General features: G+C 33.4%; 1 long non-coding RNA gene across 1 annotated transcript in view; it reads left to right on the top strand.

Annotated features, from left to right (window-relative positions):
• Positions 1-10,491, top strand: part of LOC102005384 — a 28,184-nt gene that overhangs the window by 12,689 nt on the left and 5,004 nt on the right. Inside the window, exon 3 of the long non-coding RNA XR_264007.1 lies at positions 10,212-10,362. This is a non-coding gene — a long non-coding RNA (uncharacterized LOC102005384). The remainder of the gene's footprint in view (positions 1-10,211; positions 10,363-10,491) is intronic.

Below are 10,491 nucleotides of genomic sequence, written 5' to 3'. Positions count from 1 at the left end.
ACGTGTTCATTGCTAGTATGCAGAAATGGAATGAACTTTTATGCTTATTTTGTATTTGCAAACTTATGAATTCCCTTATTAGTTTATGGTGGGTGTTGGGAGATTTTTGAATTTTTTTTTTACAAAGGGTGTCAAATCATCTGCAAATATAGTTTTATTTCTTTTTCTTTTTTATTGGTCTGTGTTCCTCTTGCATCTTTTCATCACCTTCTATACTGGCCCAAACTTTCTATGTTATGTGAAATAAGAATAATAGAAGCAGGCGTTCATGGCTTGTGATGGAGAATATTCGAGGGGAAAGCTTTCAGTTAGGTATCATTAAGTATATTTTAGATGTATGCTTTTCATTCATTTTGCTAATCAAGCTGGGGAACTCAAGAGCTTTTTTTTTAACCATGAATGAGTATTGAATTTCATTAAAAACTTTTCTGCAATACTTTTTAGTTTTTCTTTTAACCTGTTAATATTGTCACAGGGAAATGACACTAATTGACCTCTGAATATTGAACCAGACTTGTTCAAGTAAATCCTACTAGTGTATTGGCAAATTCTATTTTCTAATATTTTGTTAGGGGTTTGGCATCTATAGTCATGAATGCTATCAGTCTATAGTTTTCTTTGTGCTTTTTTCTGGTTTTGATAACAGAGATATACTAGCTTCATAAAATCTATTGGGAAACATCCCCCTTTAGTCCACTTTTTGGAAGAAATTCTGTAAAATTGATTTAAGTTATTGAAATGTTTGCTAGAATTCTCCAGTGAAACCATCTATCCCTGAAAATTAGATGTTTAAAGTCTCTTTGGCCCATGTGTAACCTTGAAGGGAAGAACAAATGAGTTGCTGACAAGGAGCCTTAGCGCCCTATCGTTCTTGAGTCATTAAATTAACACTAATTATCATCTTCCTCAGGCTCCTGGGTATGTCAGAAAATAGTGCACAGCTACTTGATTACAGTAAATATACATCACCTGAGAATCTTACAAACATGAAGACTTAGGTTTGGTAGTACTAGTGTGGAACCTGAGAGCCTGTATTTCTTGCTAGAATTTTGTTTGTTTGCTTTGGTATTGGATGTAGAACCCAGGGCCTTCCTACTGAAGGCCTTATTCCTGGCCTTTTAAAAATTTTTATACTGTGAGACAGTCTCGCAAAGTCATGAATGTTCTTTTAAATTAGACATGTTTGCAAACAGTTGTTGTTTCTTTTTTAATTAAACAGGAAAGGTATTTATTTACTGAGTGAGAGTTAAGTAGCTTAGAGAGTTGTGGCTTGTGTGAATTGAAGACCTAGACAGTCAGTTCTACAGAATTGCCAGGGAAAAGAGCCTAAACCCAGAACTATTTCTCTAGGAATAAATGTTTCTGCTGCCTCAGGATAGAATAATCTTATTCCACCTCTTTGGATAGAATCTCTTCATGCCAAATTTGTGACAGTAGAGTAGACTGATTTGCACGTGTGCCTTACCTGCAAAGGAATCTGAGAAAAGGACTTCTAGATTTTGGAAGCTTCTCTTACCTTTCACCAGAACTCAAAAAACAGAAAATTCCCCAAATGGTGGAAGGATAGTGAGTGGTCAAAAAGAAGAACACATTTCACCGCCGTATTAAAACTGCAATCATAAAATATTTTAGTTTGACTTTTAGATTAGCATTTTATCATAAACATTTTCTTGTCATTATTTTTTGAGAGCATGATTTTAATGATTGCATAATTTTCCACTATTTACTGCTTCCCCGTTGCCAAATCCCAATTTTATTTCTGAAAATGCAAATGTATTTAAACTCTTTTGCAACTTTTAACTCTAGTGACACATACCTGACTTCCTATCATTTATCAAATCTGAGAATCAACTTTTTGGTTTCCTTAGTCTTAGTCTAATCTTTTGCAATTTAAAAAATTTTGATCATTTAAAATTTTTGGCATATAACTTGAAGGAGTATCTGTTTCCAGTGAGAAAATATCTTTGTGGCATCTAGCATACAGATGATTCTGGGTATTGTCACTTTACAGGTATGCATTAGAATTGGCCCAAGGCAAAGTTTTGCTACGCTTAGATTTCTTCATTCTCTACAATGACTCTCAGTTCTTTTGAGTTTTTGTTCCTGAATAGTTGGAAGGCAGATTAATTTAATTTTTTTTGTGATACTTCTTTGAACTATGATCTTAGAAATTCTTTGATGTGTTGTGCAAACAGTAGCCACCTATTTCAGAAATCTCCATTCCAACAGAAAATGTGGCTGCTGACTGCCAGCTGAAGTTGCTAGAGGTATGGGTCCCCAGATTACCAGTGCATCTTGGAGCACGTTCCTTTTTTATTCTTCACTTGCTCATTCAGAATTTCATCATGAAAAAGTTAGTAGTTTTATCTCTTTTCAAACTGCACCAAGAACTTGTGCCCGCAACTGCTCATAGAAGATGATTGTTAAACAGTTTGAATTAATGTTGCATGACAATTCTGCATGACAAAATTGTTAATTATTGTTAAGTTGGAAGAAGGCCTTTACTTTGGACCTGGAGAGGAGAGGACTGCATGCAGTACAGGTTCCTCTGGGATAGAAAAAGAGGCTGGGGGTTTTTGAGGTCTCTGGTTAGAGGCGGAGCTTGAGGGGCGGGCTCAGTGAAGCGTTAGGAGCTGATTGGGGCTTCCCTCGTGCACACTGGAAGGGTAAGAGGAAGTTGAGTGTTAAGGATCAGGCAGGAACCTATCAATTATTATGTAACTTTTGTTCACATTCAGCAAGTGCATTTAATTTATGATAAAAAGTAGAATTTGTTACAAACAACTATTGGCTTATTCTTTCTTCTTCTGTCATATTTTGATCAAAATATGACTTTTAGTTTAGAAAAATCCCTTATATTAACAAAGAAAATTTTACCAGAGATTTTCCTAATAAGATAGCTTTTTAAATCATCTATTAAATGAATATATCTTCTCTTATTTTTAAATTGACATGTAGCACCTTTATAATATACTTTATATAATATGCTAATTTTAATAATAATTTTTTAAAATAAGTAGAAAACAAAATATTTTCTTTCAGTGTGGCAGAGTTCTGAAACATAAGATTTTTTTTCTGAAGTTATGGGAAAACTCATTAATTTTATTGACAGTCATTTCTATTAACATATTTTAATAGTTAAAAGTACTAAGACATTTTATCTTAAGTATAGTTAATTTTAAGTGAGCAACTTTTGCTAAGTTAAGAATCAGAAAAAAAATCCAAAATCCAAAACTACAGGCTCAGTTATTTAAGTAATAAATTATTCTATCTTCAGGAAAGAGAAACACTGAGCAACTTCTTTATTTCAACTCCCGAATTATGGTACTTTGACACTTTAAAAATAGAATATTTTTAGAATAATTATGTTGTCTATTATTAGCCTTAATCTTGTAGAATAAATATGAGGGTGCTGATATGACAAAGATGAAGACATACTGAACATTTTCCCTTGATTAATTCTGCAAGTCATCTTTAATGACATTACAGAAGTCTACAGAATCCATTCCCACAGTTATTATGCTTGGATGGTGGCTGGGACTCATTGATAGATGAGGCATGAGAATGGAGATCCATCTCTTTGTATGCAAAAGAAATGACTTTAAATATGTTATACTTTTTTATGTGAAAATGGCAATGATCCATCATCTGGGGGGCATGTGTTCTGAGATTTTGCAGATAGTGGGAATGAATTAACACAGATTCAGTGGAATCTTAAGTCAAGATCCCATTTACATCCAAGAAGTTAGCCAAGGTGAGGGACTGCCGTGTACCTACATTGAACAGATGAAAACTTAACTGTATTATTCAGATGTGAAACTTTTCCCTTTGTCTGGTGTTGTAACCAATCAGAATCTTTATAAGTATAGCCCTTGTTCTGAAGAGTAAAGCCTCAGCTGTATGGTACCCCATGCCTGCAGCCTTGACCTCTGGCATAACTTCTGAGAGTGGAAAGATACAATACAGGAGATCTCAGTACTGAAATATTTCAAGTCTGGGAACTATTCCAGGCATTAACCATGCCTGTCAACCTATCAACACGAATGTTTTTGGAAGATTAAAAACTGTTTTAAAAACAGATTTAAAAAACTGTTCTTAAAAAAATGCATCTCAAGATATTTGATAAGAAAATACAGATAGAAGATATATGTATAACCACACATATACAGTACATTATATATGCATGTGTTAAATATTCAACTAAAAATAATAGCTAGAGATGGAAATTATTCAACTTGCCACATACCAGGGGTATTTCTCAGTAATGGATTTTGTAAGCTATTGTTAGTCAATACATAAAGCAAATTAGAAGAATGTAAATTTTGGAAACTATTTCAGAGAGAATATTTTATTTAAAATAAACTCAAAGTTATGATGAAGTTATGTTTTTAACATGAATGTAACTGCTATCCCCAGATTAGTTCTGTCCCACAGAGGTCTGATCAAAGCCCTTCCCCACAGCCTTGCTGAGCTTTCCTGTGGAGAGTGATGTTCTTCTGGGTCTGCTTGGACGATGACGCCTTCTGGAAGGCCTTAGGTGTACTCCGGGGAGAGAGGCCCACTGAGTCAGAAGCTTGGAGTCACTAAAAATGTATTTTTGGTTTTGAAAACACTGATCATTTTACTTGACTTAGGAATGCGCCAAGTGATTACCGTAAATATCTAAGTCTGGGCACATGTGAATGATACTCAGAAACAGTTACTGCTGAGAGTATGCTCAGGAAGGAGACCACACTGCTCTGTGACCTCTCTTAATTTTACTCAGTACTGAGTCACTTCAGTTTTTAAATGGCTTCCTTTTTCTTACTTTGAAAATAAAAGAACGAAAACATATTAACAAACAGACATCCACCAACAAAATAACGCAAGAACAATACAAGCAACACTGAATTACAGACAAGGTGACAGGAAACTAACCATGGTTGTTGTATTACGTATTGATATCTTCAGGGGCTGGGGATTTAGCTCAGAGGCACAGCGCCTGCCTGGCAAACGCAAGGTCGTGAGTTCGACTCCCGGTACCGGAAAAAAGCAAACAAAAACCACCCAAACAAACATACATATTGATATCTTCAAAGTGGTTACTCAGGAAAACAAATAGAGACATGCAAGATTGATCAAATAATTAATCATTAACTGTTCCTTTCAATAAAGTGATAGAAGTCAGTAGTACAGCTATGTTAGCTATCCTGTATATACATACATAATTTCCCCCTTCTTCCTTATTTTGTGAAAATCTTGATTTATTGCCATTTGATTTCTGCTATTTTATTTATCTTAGGGCTCAACTACATTATGGTTAGACATATTTGGTAATACATACTTCATTTTATTTTAAAAGCATAAATGAAGGTAAATTAAATCATTTAATATGGGCAACATGATGTCCTGAACAAATATATACATGGTGGAATGACTCAGTCAAGTTAATTAACATATGTGTCATATATTTATCCTCTTTGTGATGGGAACAGTGAAAATCTACTCTTAGTGATTTAAATAATGTAACACATTATTATTCAGTACAGTTTCATGTTAAACGAGTCCTTTTGTCTAACTGAAATTTCCTATCTTTGACAAACATCTCCCCAGTCCTCTCCTCCCCCACTCCTGCTAATGGGCATTTTACTCTCTACTTCTGAGTTTAGTCTTCCAAGATTCCCTATGTGAGATCATGTGGCATTTGTCATTTTGTGCTTGAAGTTTATTTCAGTTAACACAATGTCCGACATATTTATTTATGTTATCAGAAATGACTGGGTTTTTGTTCACAGTTTCCTCTGTGTGTATGTTTATATGTCACATTTTTAAAATTCACTCATCTGTGATGGAAGCTTAAGTTCAATCCCTCTCTTGCCTCTTGAGAATTTTGTCAGCAGTGAACATGAGAGCACAGATAACTCAAGATTTTATTTTTTTTGGGTATATACAATGAGATAGCATTACTGGATCATATATGAGTTCTATTTTCAATTTTTGGAGGTACCCATACTCTTCTGTAATGGTTGTAATAATTTACATTCCCATCAACAATCTATAATAAGTACTTTTGTTGTTACCCTCATCAATACTGGTTATCTCTTGTAAGACTTCTGAGGCAGAAATAACATAATTCATAGCCCAAGCTCATCTACAAGTTTTCGTATGCAATATCTTGCACTTAATAAAAATACTTAGACCAATGACAAAACAAGGACAATGCAAACCAAGGAAAAATCATAAAAATTGAAAGCAACTCGTGTTTAGTAATGCTGTTATTAGACTCAGATTTGAAAATAAATACGCTTAACATATTCAAAGAATTTGAGGACAAAATTGAAAATTTGGCAAAGAAAAACCTCATATAAACTGTAGAACTAAAAGACAAAATAATAATAACAACAGGAGTTTCATAGATCAATTATTTGTAAATTAGATACTCTTGAAAACGGAATAAATGACGTAGATGAAGTTATAAACAAATGGCAAGATTGAGGATTAGAGACATTTATAAATGGTAACCAGAGAAAGGAACGTGGAACATGTTTGATGTTTGTACCTATGTTAGTAGGTGTAATTTAAATATTAAACAAAATGGAGAGAGTGAGGCAGAACCAATTTTCTTTTATGTTATTTATCTTATTAAACTTCATCACTGGCTTCCACATTGTACAAGCCAAAATTTAAATATCTGTCAAATAGTTCTCTGTCTAATTCTTTTCTTTTTGCAAATTAAAGTTTTTATTTATTGTTTTATAAAGAAGAAAAAATAAAACACTTTCAAAACAAGATAATAGGAGAGTAACAATAATTAATACATTGTGTATTGTTATCTTCAGAATAGTTACTCAGGGTACAAGTTATAGGTATTAAATATTGTCAAACGATATTAGCACAAACCTTTTCAACAAACTAAGAGAAACTAACAGTATTGTCTTAACTATCTTGTTTATCTGTCTATCTATCATCTATCTATCATCTATCTATCTATCATCTATCTATCTATATATTCTTTTTCCTCTTCCCATCCTTCCTTTCTCCTTTCCCCATCACAGTTTCTCTTTTAAATTTGAATAGTTTCTTCCCAATTCACAATACCTATTGTACATTCTGGTCCTATTTACTCATTCAGCTTCTCACACTAGTGAGACAGTGTTTACACATGCGAGTCTGATTTATTCCACTTTTAAGTATGGTCTCAAGTTGCATCCATTTACGTATGAGTCTCAAGTTTATCTTTCTTAATGGCTGAGTAGTACCCCATTAAATTAAAAAATACATTTTTTTTTTTTTTATCCATTTCTAAGTTGATGGGCATTTGGGTTGTTTCCAAGATTTAGGTCTTGCAAATTGTGCTGTTATAAATATGAGTGCACATATATTGCTGTCATATGATGTTTTTAATTCTTTTGGGAAGATACCCAGAAGGGGGAATAGCTGGGTCGAATGGGACCTCCAATTCTAGTTTTTTGAGAAATCTCCACATTGATCTCCACAATGGTTTCACTGGTCTACACTCCCACCAACAGTGGAGAAGAGTTCCTTTTACCTCACAGCCCTTCCAGCATTTGTTATTGGTTGATTTCTTGATGATAGCCATTCTTTCTGGAATGAGATGGAATCCCAGTGTTGTTTTAATGTGCATCTCTCAAATGACCAATGATGTGAACACTTTTTTATATATTTATTTGCTATTTGTATTTCTTAATTTGAGACATGTGTATTCATCTCAGATGACCATTTTTGGATTGGGTCTTTGAATTTGGATGCCTGATTTTTTCAGTTCTTTATATGTTTTTGAGAGAAGTCTTTCATCTAAGGGACAACAGACTATAATTTTTCCCCATTCTGTGGGATGTCATTTCACTGTGTTGGTGATTTCTTTTGTTGGGCAAAACTTTTAGCAAAATGAGATTCCAGTTGTTGATCTGAGCTTTGTTCATTTTTATCCTATAATCTAGCCCCCTTTACCTTTTCAATGCTGCTTTCTTTCTGCATAGAAGATCTTTTATTCTTCCTATGTAAATGCTACTCATCTTTAAAAGATTTAACTCAGGCATCTTTCTTAATTTACCGGGACATACTTTGTTGACTTCCTGATATTATTTTATTAGAGCAATGTCGCATAGGTCAAGACTGTGTCTTCCACTAGAATGGGAGCTCCTAAAAAATTAATCTTGATGTCTATGTCAGAATTTGTATTTAAAGACATGGTGAATGAAAAGAAAATTTTCTAAATATGATCCTAAATATCAACTAGACCAATAACAAGGCTGTTAAAAACCAAAGAGAAAAATTTAAAATCAGACAGCAAATACTTTAACTTAAAAGCAGTGACCTTACAGTGTATGGGTAAATCATTAATTGAAATTATGGAAGGAAACAGTGGACTTAACAATCTTTGAATTTCTTAAAGAATGATGATCATCTTCCTAATGCAATTGAGTAGGTAACTAGAAGACTGGAACTCAGTGAGTGATAGAATTGCCTTCTATGGAAAATTCTAGTTCAATGTATGGGACAAACTGCCCAGTAGTGTCAGAGTCAAGGACTTAGACAGAAGAGGTAGAAAAAGTTAATGCTAACCTAGAATTCTACATATGGTAAAAATATCTTCAAAGCTGAATGTGTAATAAGCAAATTTCTAGTCAACAAAAATGAAAGGAGTTTTTAAGCAGTATAACTATACCAGAGAATCTTATAATTGCTTTCTGCAGGGCAGATGTGAAATAGTTTTCATGAGAATGTACAAGAAAGCTTGTTCATACCTATTGTGGCTATAGAAAATCTCCTGTTTATGTTTTGATGCTGTGTTATAAACATTAATTCAGAATGCATGTTTTATGTCGGCATGACATACGAGTCATGGAACACTTTCATTAGAAGTACTTTTCACTAATGTTCTTGATAATGCAAAGAACAAAAGTGTGTGTGTGTGTGTGTGTGTGTGTGTGTGTGTGTGCAAAAACATTACTGATAAGTCTGGGTTAAAAAATGTGTGGGAACTATACAAGATGAGAGTGAAATGTGTAGTGTCAAAAAATAAGAAAGAATCCATAAAAAAAAAACTTATATTAATAGGGTATGTCAAGGAGCACTGAAGCCAACTGAAAAAAGCACATAATAATCAAAGATGGACAATTGTTAGCAGAAAATTACATAAAATATAATTTTTATATCTCTTCTGACATTGTACACTATTTATTTTATTTTAAAGAGAATAATAAAGAAAAGAACAATAGCCAAATACCCACAACATAAACAAAAACAAAACAAAGCAGAAACAATAAAAATGATACAGGGTTTCAGATCAAACTGATAGGAATTAACAGTAGCTGTTATCCTACATATCGCTATCCTCAACGAAGTTGCTCAGATTACCAGAGGTAAGAATGCAAGATTGATCAAACCATTAAAGAGAATAAAAAATAAAAACAAACAGAAAGTTAGAAACGATACAGAGTTTCACTAGACAAAATGGTAGGAATTCACCAGTGGTTGTTATATTGCATATAGTTGTCTTCAAATTAGTTCTTCAGATTACCAGCTATAAGCATGAAAATTTGGTCAAAAAGAAAAAAATAGACATTAATTGTTCTTTTCAGTAAACTATTAGAGTTCAGCAGTGCAGTCATCCCAGATATCTATCTATATCTATCTGTATCTATATCTATCTATACCTATATCTATATCTATATATATATCGCTTCCTTCTTCTTTTTTTCTTTTTCTCCTTTTGTACTGTTTATTTTTAAAGTGTCAGGTATTTTTTAAAAAATCACAGTACTGATTTATTAAGTATTATTAATAATTTATTAGTAGAAGGTAATTCCTTGCTGATATTCAGTTTTCTTTGGTTATCTGAAAAATTTATTGTCAAATGAATATCATGAGTCCATACGATGAAAACAAATGATTAGATGTAGCTGAGATAGATGAGACCAGTCTTCCCTGTAGAAGAATGTCAGGGAGTTTACATGGATACTCTTTCCTCAAGGAGGGGGACCATAACCCTCTACTCCTTAAGTGTAGAATGTACATAGTGACGTTCTTCTAAATAGGAGAGGATGGAAAGGATAATTTTACAACAGACAAACCTGAAAAACACAACTTGAGTTATTTGATCAAGTTAACACCAACACTGATGGGGTATCTTGGTAGCATGTACCCTTGATTTGATGTTAGGAATATTACACTTTTTCTAACAGAGCCCTAACCCCATCTAATCATAGGAGAAGCATTTGACAAATCCTAATAGAGCCACACACTACAAAAACTGGACCAATACTTCCTCAAATTGTCAATGTCATCGAAAACAAGGAAAGCTTGAGAAACTGTCACAGTCAAGAAGAGACACAGGAGAGATGTCTAACTTGCGATGTGGTAGGTCGTCAAGCAAAAACTAAGGCAGTTTGAGTAAACTATGGACTTTAAATAATTATTTATCAATATTAATCTTTTTATTATGACTGATGTACCATGGTAATATAAGAATGTTACCAATAGGAGAAA

Source organism: Chinchilla lanigera, unplaced genomic scaffold (assembly GCF_000276665.1).
Source record: "Chinchilla lanigera isolate Chin_1 unplaced genomic scaffold, ChiLan1.0 scaffold00087, whole genome shotgun sequence".
Taxonomy (NCBI): domain Eukaryota; kingdom Metazoa; phylum Chordata; class Mammalia; order Rodentia; family Chinchillidae; genus Chinchilla; species Chinchilla lanigera.
Note: the sequence above shows the minus strand (reverse complement) of the source record. Positions and strands in the feature narration are given on the sequence as shown.